Below are 11,811 nucleotides of genomic sequence, written 5' to 3' on the forward strand. Positions count from 1 at the left end.
TCGGAGAGGAGATGAGATGAGGAGAGGGGGATAGGAGAGGAGATGAGGAGAGGAGAGGGGGATAGGAGAGGAGAGGAGATGAGATGAGGAGAGGAGAGGGGGATAGGAGAGGAGATGAGGAGAGGAGAGGAGATGGGGATAGGAGAGGAGATGAGATGAGGAGAGTGTGTGAGTCAAAAGAGGAAGTAGTTCTATTGGGGTGGTTTTTGGTACAAATAAATAGACTGTCTGAGTCCCCGTCTCCCTTCCGTCCCTGAGAGAAGCAGAAGTTTATTCGAATAATAAAAAGCAGAGCTTGGTTGAGGAGTACTACAGCTGGTCTTCTCAGACCAACTGTTTAATGCTGCTCATTCAGCAAATAACAACTAACCCACATGAGTTAGTCTTCAACCATCTGTCTCCACACACACCACGAGAACGTCTTCTGTTCATCAACACACAGAGGAACCTTACTGTACTTCGCTCTGTGTCTATGGCTGTGTCACAAATGGCACCCTATTCACTACTTGATTTTTATTTGGTATTTATTTAACCTTTATTTAACTAGGCAAAGTCAGTTAGGAACAAATTCTTATTTACAATGATGGCCTACACCGGCCAAACCCCGGCCAAACCCCGGCCAAACCCCGGTCAAACCCCGGTCAAACCCCGGCCAAACCCGAACCCAGATGACGATGAGATAATTGTTGTGCGCCGCCCGATGGTACTCCCAATCACGGCCGGATGTGATACAGCCTGGAATCGAACCAGGGTTTGTAGTGATGCCTCTAGCACCGAGTTGCAGTGCCTTAGACCACTGCACCACTCTGGAGCCCTTAAAATGCATTACTTTTGACCGGAGCCCTATGAGAGTCCTATGAGAGTCCTATGGGAGTCTTATGAGCCCTATGGGAGTCTTATGAGCCCTATGGGAGTCCTATGAGAGTCTTATGAGCCCTATGAGAGTGTTATGAGCCCTATGAGAGTCTTATGAGCCCTATGAGAGTCTTATGAGCCCTATGAGAGTCGTATGAGCCCTATGAGAGTCGTATGAGCCCTATGAGAGTCTTATGAGAGTCCTATGAGAGTCCTATGAGAGTCTTATGAGAGTCCTATGAGCCCTATGGGAGTCTTATGAGCCCTATGAGAGTCTTATGAGAGTCCTATGAGCCCTATGACAGTCCTATGAGCCCTATGACAGTCCTATGAGAGTCTTATGAGAGTCCTATGAGCCCTATGACAGTCTTATGAGAGTACTATGAGCCCTATGAGAGTCCTATGAGCCCTATGACAGTCCTATGACTGTCCTATGAGAGTCTTATGAGAGTCCTATGAGCCCTATGACAGTCTTATGAGAGTACTATGAGCCCTATGAGAGTCCTATGAGCCCTATGGGAGCCCTATGAGAGTCTTATGAGCCCTATGAGAGTCTTATGAGCCCTATGAGAGTCTGATGAGCCCTAGGACAGCCCTAGGACAGTCTTATGAGAGTCCTATGAGCCCTATGAGAGTCTTATGAGCCCTATGAGAGTCTTATGAGCCCTATGAGCCCTATGAGAGTCTAATGAGCCCTAGGACAGCCCTATGAGAGTCCTATGAGAGTCTTATGAGCCCTATGAGAGTCTTATGAGAGTACTACGAGCCCTATGAGAGTCCTGTGAGAGTCCTATGAGAGTCGTATGTGCCCTATGAGAGTCTTATGAGCCATATGAGAGTCTTATGAGCCCTATGGGGGTCTTATGAGCCCTATGAGAGTCTTATGAGCCCTATGGGGGCCCTATGAGAGTCTTATGAGCCCTATGAGAGTCTTATGAGCCCTATGAGAGTCTTATGAGCCCTATGAGAGTCCTACGAGCCCTATGAGAGTCCTACGAGCGCTAGGACAGTCCTATGAGAGTCATATGAGCCATATGAGAGTCCTATGAGCCATATGAGAGTCCTATGAGCCCTATGAGAGTCCTATGAGAGTCCTATGAGAGTCCTATGAGCCCTATGGGAGTCCTATGAGCCCTATGAGAGTCCTATGAGCCCTGTGAGCACTATGAGAGTCATATGAGCCCTATGAGAGTCCTATGGGAGTCCTACGAGCCCTATGAGTCCTATGAGCCCCAGGACAGTCCTATGAGAGTCCTATGGGAGTCCTACAAGCCCTATGAGTCCTATGAGAGTCCTATGAGTCCTATGAGTCCTATGAGCCCTATGAGCCCTATGAGCCCTTTGGGAGCCCTATGAGAATCCTATGAGCCCTATGAGAATCCTATGAGCCCTATGAGAGCCCTATGAGAATCCTATGAGCCCTATGAGAATCCTATGAGCCCTATGAGAATCCTATGAGCCCTATGAGAGTCCTATGAGAGTCATATGAGCCATATGAGAGTCCTATGAGCCCTATGAGCCCTATGAGAGTCCTATGAGCCCTATGGGAGTCCTATGAGCCCTATGAGCTCTATGGGAGTCCTACGAGTCCTATGAGAGTCCTATGAGTCCTATGAGAGTCCTATGAGTCCTATGAGAGTCCTATGAGAGTCCTATGAGAGCCCTATGAGCCCTATGAGAGTCCTATGAGAGTCCTATGAGAGTCCTGTGAGCCCTATGAGAGTCATATGAGCCCTATAAGAGTCCTATGAGAGTCATATGAGCCCTATGAGAGTCCTATGAGCCCTATGAGCCCTATGAGAGTCCTATGAGCCCTATGAGCCCTATGAGAGTCCTATGAGCCCTATGAGAGCCCTATGAGAGTCCTATGAGCCCTATGAGAGTCCTATGAGCCCTATGAGAGTCCTATGAGCCCTATGAGAGCCCTATAAGAGTCATATGAGCCCTATGAGAGTCCTATGAGCCCTATGGGAGTCCTATGGGAGTCCTATGAGCCCTATGAGAGTCCTATGAGCCCTATGAGAGTCATATGAGCCCTGTGAGCACTATGAGAGTCATATGAGCCCTATAAGCGTCATATGAGCCCTATGAGAGTCCTATGGGAGTCCTACGAGCCCTATGAGTCCTATGAGCCCCAGGACAGTCCTATGAGAGTCCTATGGGAGTCCTACGAGCCCTATGAGTCCTATGAGCCCTATGAGAGTCCTATGAGAGTCCTATGAGTCCTATGAGTCCTATGAGCCCTATGAGCCCTATGAGCCCTATGAGCCCTTTGGGAGCCCTATGAGAATCCTATGAGCCCTATGAGAATCATATGAGCCCTATGAGAGCCCTATGAGAATCCTATGAGCCCTATGAGAATCCTATGAGCCCTATGAGAGTCCTATGAGAGTCATATGAGCCATATGAGAGTCCTATGAGAGTCCTATGAGCCCTATGAGAGTCCTATGAGCCCTATGGGAGTCCTATGAGCCCTATGAGCTCTATGGGAGTCCTACGAGTCCTATGAGAGTCCTATGACTCCTATGAGAGTCATATGAGTCCTATGAGAGTCATATGAGCCCTATAAGCGTCATATGAGCCCTATGAGAGTCCTATGAGAGTCCTATGAGAGCCCTATGAGCCCTATGAGAGTCATATGAGCCCTATGAGAGTCCTGTGAGCCCTATGAGAGTCATATGAGCCCTATAAGAGTCCTATGAGAGTCATATGAGCCCTATGAGAGTCCTATGAGCCCTATGAGAGTCCTATGAGCCCTATGAGAGTCCTATGAGCCCTATGAGCCCTATGAGAGCCCTATGAGCCCTATGAGAGTCCTATGAGCCCTATGAGCCCTATGAGAGTCCTATGAGCCCTATGAGCACTATAAGAGCCCTATAAGAGTCCTATAAGAGTCCTATGAGCCCTATGAGAGTCCTATGAGCCCTATGAGAGTCCTATGAGCCCTATGAGCCCTATGAGAGTCCTATGAGCCCTATGAGAGCCCTATGAGAGTCCTATGAGAGTCATATGAGCCCTATGAGAGTCCTATGAGAGACCTATGAGCCCTATGAGAGTCCTATGAGCCCTATGAGAGTCTTATGGGAGTCCTACGAGCCCTATGAGAGTCCTATGAACCCTAGGACAGTCCTATGAGAGTCATATGAGCCCTATGAGAGTCCTATGAGCCCTATGAGAGTCCTATGAGAGTCCTATGAGCCCTATGAGAGTCCTAGGAGCCCTGTGAGCCCTATGAGAGTCATATGAGCCCTATAAGCGTCATATGAGCCCTATGAGAGTCCTATGGGAGTCCTACGAGCCCTATGAGCCCTAGGACAGTCCTATGAGAGTCCTATGAGAGTCCTATGAGCCCTATGAGAGTCATATGAGCCCTATAAGCATCATATGAGCCCTATGAGAGTCCTATGAGAGTCCTATGAGAGCCCTATGAGCCCTATGAGAGTCATATGAGCCCTATGAGAGTCCTGTGAGCCCTATGAGAGTCATATGAGCCCTATAAGAGTCCTATGAGAGTCATATGAGCCCTATGAGAGTCCTATGAGCCCTATGAGAGTCCTATGAGCCCTATGAGCCCTATGAGAGTCCTATGAGCCCTATGAGCCCTATGAGAGCCCTATGAGAGGCCTATGAGCCCTATGAGAGTCCTATGAGCCCTATGAGAGTCCTATGAGCCCTATGAGAGCCCTATAAGAGTCCTATAAGAGTCATATGAGCCCTATGAGAGTCCTATGAGCCCTATGAGAGTCCTATGAGCCCTATGAGAGTCCTATGAGCCCTATGAGCCCTATGAGAGCCCTATGAGAGTCCTATGAGCTCTATGGGAGCCCTATGAGTCCAATGAGCTCTATGGGAGCCCTATGAGCCCTATGGGAGCCCAATGAGCTCTATGGGAGCCCTATGAGTCCAATGAGCTCTATGGGAGCCCTATGAGCCCTATGGGAGCCCAATGAGCTCTATGGGAGCCCTATGAGTCCAATAAGCCCTATGGGAGCCCTATGATCTCTATGGGAGCCCTATGAGTCCTATGAGACCTATGGGAGCCAGATGAGCCCTGGTCAAAAGTAGTGCACTACATCGGGAATATGGTTCTATTTGAAATGCACCTTGTGTCTGTAAACAAACACCTGGAGGTACGGAGCATACCGATTCAACGCTCCAGATTACCGTCTTGGTTATCTCTGGATATTCTCCATGCCGTAACGACGCTTGGTTACCTACAGTACCTTCAAAACAGGGATTCAAGCAGGAGAAAGTCTGGTAGTAAAACTCTACAAGGCTGCAGGGCCTTCATTATGAAGAGGATTTGTTCTGGGTTGATGAATCGTAATGCCAGATCAATCACAGAGAGTGAAAAGTAATTATGAATCTGAGGTCTAAGGGCACAGTGTTGGTTACGGGGCATATTAAACTAGATACAGCTTCTCGGTCTGTCCTGTCCTCTGCTGTTCCTGCCTGGTAGAGATGGGGTGTTGGTCTCCCAAACAAGCCATGACTAAAAACACCCCTGAGACTATCTAGCTGCTTAATCAATTAGAGCCAGAAGCATCTAGTGCTATCAGAACATGTTAGATGTGACTGGTAGAAGAGAGCAGGAGCACTCTCTCCCTCTCCCTCTCCCTCTCCCTCTCCCTCTCCCTCTCTCTCTCCCTCTCCCTCTCCCTCTCTCTATCCCTCTCTGTCTCTCTATCCCTCTCCGTCTCGGTCTTCCTCTCTCTCTCCCTCTCCCTCTCTCTATCCCTCTCCCTCTCTCTCTCCCTCTCCCTCTCTCTCTCCCTCTCCGTCTCGGTCTCCCTCTCTGTCTCTCTCTCTGTCTCTCGCTCTGTCTCTCTCTCTGTCTCTCTCTCTGTCTCTCGCTCTGTCTCTCTCTCCCTCTCTGTCTGTCTCTCTCTTTTCCTCTCTACCGCTCTGTCTCTGCCTCTCTCTGCCTCCCTGTCTCTCCCTCTCTGTCTCTCCCTCTCTGTCTCCCTGTCTCTCCCTCTCTGTCTCTCCCTCTCTGTCTCTCCCTCTCTGTCTCTCCCTCTCTGTCTCTCCCTCTCTGTCTCTCCCTCTCTGTCTCTCCCTCTCTGTCTCTCCCTCTCTGTCTCTCCCTCTCTGTCTCTCCCTCTCTGTCTCTCCCTCTCTGTCTCTCTGTCAATTTAAGGGCTTTATTTGCATGGGAAACATATGTTAACATTGCCAAAGCAAGTGAGGAAGATAATAAACAAAAGTGAAATAAATAAAAGTGCACAGTAAACATTACACTCACAGAAGTTACAAAAGAATAAAGACATTACAAATGTCATATTATGTCTATACACATTGTTGTAACGATGTACAAATGGTTAAAGTACAAAAGGGAAAATAAATAAGCATAAATATGGGTTGTATTTACAATGGTGTTTGTCTTTCTCCCTCTTTTCCTCTCTCCCTCTTTTCCTCTTTTATTCTCTCTCCCTCTTTTCCTCTTTTATTCTCTCTCCCTCTTTTCCTCTCTCCCTCTTTTCCTCTCTCCCTCCCTCTTTTCCTCTCTCCCTCCCTCTTTTCCTCTCTCCCTCCCTCTTTTCCTCTCTCTCCCTCCCTCTTTTCCTCTCTCTCCCTCCCTCTTTTCCTCTCTCCCGACTCTTATTAAACTGAAACAATAGCTAACAAGTGGTTAAATATTGAGAAACAGAACTAGCCAACATGATGTGCCTGATACTTTAATGAATATGAATTATATATCTCCTGTAGCTATCGATGATGTATTTGATGTTATTATGACAGTATGTGTCTGCCTGCTGTCTCCTAGTCGTATCTCTCCTTATTTAGAAACAATTACCCAGAATGCATCCACATGTCTCCTAAGTCACCATCTCTACATCTGCTAGAAATATTACAATATTAACACATCTCTAATAAGTAAAGCAAGTCTATCAATTTGCACATCCAGGTCTGCGTCCCAAACCTTAAAAAACATGGTAGTGTACTATATAGGGCGCCGTTTGAGACGCAACTCATAACTGTTGGCGACACCGTGGCTCTGACAGGGCTGATGGTAGTATTCATGGATTCATCTCTGTACCTAAAATTATGACTACTCCTCTATGGGTGTAGCCATCCTCAACGTCTGAGAGGAAGGGAATGGAGAGAGGGGGGGGGTGGGGAGAGGAGAGGGCGGTGGGGAGAGGAGAGGAGGGGTGGGGAGAGGAGAGGAGAGGGGTGGGGAGAGGGGAAGAGTGGAGAGGAGTGGAAAGGGGGGGGGAGAGGAGAGGGGTGGGGAGAGGAAAGGAAAGGAGAGGAGAGGAAAAGGAGAGGAAAAGGAGAGGAGAGGAGAGGAGAGGAGAGGAGAGGAGAGGAGAGGAGAGGAGAGGAATATGACTTACCAGATTCTTCAATGCAGAGAGAGAGGAGAGAGGCCAGACAGTCACAGTCACTACAGGATCACAGAGGGGCCAATCACGGATTCAGACATGGAGAGGAGTGGAAAGGGGTGGGGAGAGGAGAGGGGTGGGGAGAGGAAAGGAAAGGAAAGGAGAGGAGAGGAAAAGGAGAGGAGAGGAGAGGAGAGGAGAGGAGAGGAGAGGAGAGGAGAGGAGAGGAGAGGAGAGGAGAGGAGAGGAGAGGAGAGGAGAGGAATATGACTTACCAGATTCTTCAATGCAGAGAGAGAGGAGAGAGGCCAGACAGTCACAGTCACTACAGGATCACAGAGGGGCCAATCACGGATTCAGACACCTTGACAGACAGACAGAGAGACAGTCAGACAGTCACTCAGTGAAATAAACAGTCAATCAGATAAACAGTCAGACAGATAAACAGTCAGTCAGAAAAACAGACAGTCAGTCGGATAAACAGTCAGTCAGATAAACAGACAGTCAGACAGTTAGACAGTCAGTCATATAAACAGTCAATTAGACAGTCAGTCAGTTAGACAGTCAGTCAGATAAACAGTCAATTAGACAGTCAGTCAGTCAGTCAATCAGTCAGATAAACAGACAGTCAGTCAGATAAACAGTCAGTCAGATAAACAGTCAGTCAGACAGTTAGACAGTCAGTCATATAAACAGTCAATTAGACAGTCAGTCAGATAAACAGACAGTCAGTCAGATAAACAGTCAGTCAGTCAATCAGTCAGATAAACAGTCAGTCAGATAAACAGTCAGTCAGATAAACAGTCAGTCAGATAAACAGTCAATTAGACAGTCAGTCAGTCAGTCAGATAAACAGTCAATTAGACAGTCAGTCAGTCAGACAGTCAGTCAGATAAACAGACAGTCAGTCAGATAAACAGTCAGTCAGACAGTTAGTCAGATAAACAGACAGTCAGTCAGATAAACAGTCAGTCAGATAAACAGACAGTCAGTCAGATAAACAGTCAGTCAGACAGATAAACAGTCAGTCAGACAGATAAACAGTCAGTCAGACAATTAGACAGTCAGTCAGATAAACAGTCAGTCAGTCAGATAAACAGACAGTCAGTCAGTGACATATAGTGTCAGTCAAATAAACAGTCAGTCAGTCAGATAAACAGACAAACAGACAGTCAGTCAGATAAACCGTCAGTCAGATAAACAGTCAGTCAGACAGTCGGATAAACAGTCAGTCAGTCAGACAGGCAGTCAGACAGTCAGTCAGTCAGATAAACAGTCAGTCAGATAAACAGACAGTCAGTCAGATAAACAGTCAGTCTGACAGTCGGATAAACAGTCAGTCAGTCAGACGGATAAACAGTCAGCCAGTCAGAAAATCAGATAAACAGTCAGTCAGATAAACACAAACTGATTTAGAAAGCCTATACACCTGTTATTAAAATAAAAATATAAAAAAACACACACATTTATTTGCATTTCACCAAAACATCGTATCTTTCTTGAAATTGTCACAGAAGATGACATTACTTTACAACAGAATCTATAATTTCTATTACAGAAAGTTTCAATTGAAATGAAATACTTTCGACTGCATGGAAAGGATATAATTGAGGAGGTAGTGTATTTTTGGTGCTGTTTGTCTATGTGTGCCCTATATCCTGTGTAGAAACCAAACTTACTAAATAAATATGATAATATAATCCAGGTAGGTAAGCATGGGTGAGGGTGGACTAGCTTAGTGTCTCCAGGGCCCTGGGATGTGTTCCCTCCCTGTTGAGGGACCCTTTTGTTCTGTGATAAATTAACGTTGTCAGTTCCCCACGTTGCCATGTTGTGGGGTGTACTACAGGGAGCCAGGAGACTCACTCAACAACAACAGTATTTTTTTATTTTTTTTTTTTCTCTCCCCATTTTAGCTTTCATTTATTGTTGTTGTGCACATACACACACACACACACACACACACACACACACACACACACACACAAGCGCATACTTACACACACACGCATACTTACACACACACACACACACGCGCATCCTTACACACACACACACACGCGCTTTCTTACACACACACACACACGCGCATACTTACACACACACACACACACACACACACACACACACACATACACATACACACACACACACACTACAGTAATTCAGAACATAACAGATCTAGCCTATAGACCCATTCACCCCCAGAACAGTGTCTTAGTTTAGTTCTGTTATATGAGAGACTCAGAACAATTGTAATACCTTGAATTTCTCCAAACGGAACTAAGGTGATGAAATACTCTCACTACATACCTATCTAGGTTCTCTACCTGCCCAGAAAGATTTCAGACAAATATCTCATTATTTGCTCATTTAGTTTTTTAGGAATGAAATGATTATAATATATATTTTTATTTTGCTGTATATTTATACTGTCCTGAGCATTAATGTCCGTAGAATTCAAACTAGAATCATTTTATTGAGGCAAGGTGGCAAATTTTAAATGTTCGGACTTTTTGGATTAAAATCAATATTGTTATCCGACTGTTTTTACAGACTTATAAACGTATGAATGATTAGGAGGCAGGTGTATGTTTCCTATATCAAAACTGACTGTTCAAGTGGTCTCTGAGCAGTAAAAGACAACCTTCCCTCAGTCTCCCCATATCTTATCTAAGATCAGAAATTCAGATTATTTGGCAAAAGATAACATTTGGATTCAATACATAGTGTGTTCTCTATGATAGTCAAATTCTTCACAAACACAATCTGTGTGTGTGTGTGTGTGTGTGTGTGTGTGTGTGTGTGTGTGTGTGTGTGTGTGTGTGTGTGTGTGTGTGTGTGTGTGTGTGTGTGTGTGTCCTAAAAGGAACATTATTCTCTTCTGTAGTACACTACTTTTTGACCAGAGCCCTATAGACCTTTGCTCAAAAGTAGTGCACTATAAAGGGAATAGGCCCCATTTGGGACACATTCACTAACTATTTTACTGGCCATACAAATCCTGATTTAATGTATTTGCATATTTATCTGAGAATGAAGAAGAGACAGTGTGGCCAATTTTTTCGGGAAACTGCCAAAGGATGCAAATATTCTGAACAGCTCACACGTGTGTAAAGTGGTTACATCCAACTAACAGTTCGTCATCATCATCATCAACAACAACGATCATTCTATATTTACTATGTAGGCCTGTGTAAGCATCTTTCAAATAGAGGACTTCCAATGCAACAGTATTCCAAACGCAGAACTTATTGCAAAAAAAAATTACAATTAGACATTTTAATTTGTATAAAGTGGTTACATCCAACAAACAGTTGTCCTGTAGTGTTTTTTTGAAAGTCAGTCATCATTGGCAATAAATATAATTCTATATTGACCACGTAATAACATACATAGAGTCACTAAACAGGAGAGCTCAATATTCAACTCAGGATAGCTTTCAAAAACAAAAATGATAAACAGTAACCTCAGATCGTGACGAACACTGTGATGACGAAGGGTGAACCAAGATATCAACTGATCTGAACAGAGAACAGGTGGAATACAATCCATCCATCACACTTTTCCTCAAAATGATATTTTCCCAGCAGCGCTCAGAAAAGGAAATAAGCAAGTTTTGAAAATCTGACGTATCAAACTGTCTGCTGGAGGTGAAAGACAGTTTAAAGACATCTGGCCAATCTGACGTATCAAACTGTCTGCTCGAGGTGAAAGACAGTTTAAACACATCTGGCCAATCTGACGTATCAAACTGTCTGCTGGAGGTGAAAGAGTTTAAACACATCTGGCCAATCTGACGTATCAAACTGTCTGCTGGAGGTGAAAGACAGTTTAAACACATCTGGCCAATCTGACGTATCAAACTGTCTGCTGGAGGTGAAAGAGTTTAAACACATCTGGCCAATCTGACGTATCAAACTGTCTGCTGGAGGTGAAAGACAGACAGTTTAAACACATCTAGCCAAAGGGAGCCCAGAGCCAGGGCCAAGTTTACAAGTCTGCATCTCAAATGGCACCCTATTCCCTATGTAGTGCACTACTTTTGACCAGGATCCATAGGGAGTAGGGTGCCATTTTGGACACAGGCCAAAGCAGAAGCAGTAGCATGACTAGCCTAATAGATTAAAGTCTCCAGTAGTATCCTCGTGGCCTTAAGCCATGGGGCAGAAATCCATAGCTGAGGATGAATTCATCGCAACGACTACAACTTCAGCCTCTTCTGCTTCACGTATTCAGCATTTCACTGTGAGGTCTACTACACCTGTTGTATTCAGCATTTCACTGTAAGGTCTACTACACCTGTTGTATTCAGCATTTCACTGTGAGGTCTACTACACCTGTTGTATTCAGCATTTCACTGTAAGGTCTACTACACCTGTTGTATTCAGCATTTCACTGTGAGGTCTACTACACCTGTTGTATTCAGCATTTCACTGTAAGGTCTACTACACCTGTTGTATTCAGCATTTCACTGTGAGGTCTACTACACCTGTTGTATTCAGCATTTCACTGTAAGGTCTACTACACCTGTTGTATTCAGCATTTCACTGTGAGGTCTACTACACCTGTTGTATTCAGCATTTCACTGTAAGGTCTACTACACCTGTTGTATTCAGCATTTCAC

The 11,811-nt window shown here is 45.2% G+C and overlaps 1 protein-coding gene across 1 annotated transcript in view; it reads right to left on the bottom strand.

The window, feature by feature from the left end:
* Positions 1-7,284, bottom strand: part of lpp (LIM domain containing preferred translocation partner in lipoma) — a 460,602-nt gene extending 453,318 nt beyond the window's left edge. Inside the window, exon 1 of the mRNA XM_071342291.1 lies at positions 7,197-7,284. The gene's annotated coding sequence lies outside the window, so the exon portion shown is untranslated. The remainder of the gene's footprint in view (positions 1-7,196) is intronic.
* Positions 7,285-11,811: the final 4,527 nt, after the last annotated feature.

The sequence above is a fragment of the Salvelinus alpinus genome, chromosome 15 (assembly GCF_045679555.1).
Source record: "Salvelinus alpinus chromosome 15, SLU_Salpinus.1, whole genome shotgun sequence".
NCBI classification, from domain to species: Eukaryota; Metazoa; Chordata; class Actinopteri; order Salmoniformes; family Salmonidae; genus Salvelinus; species Salvelinus alpinus.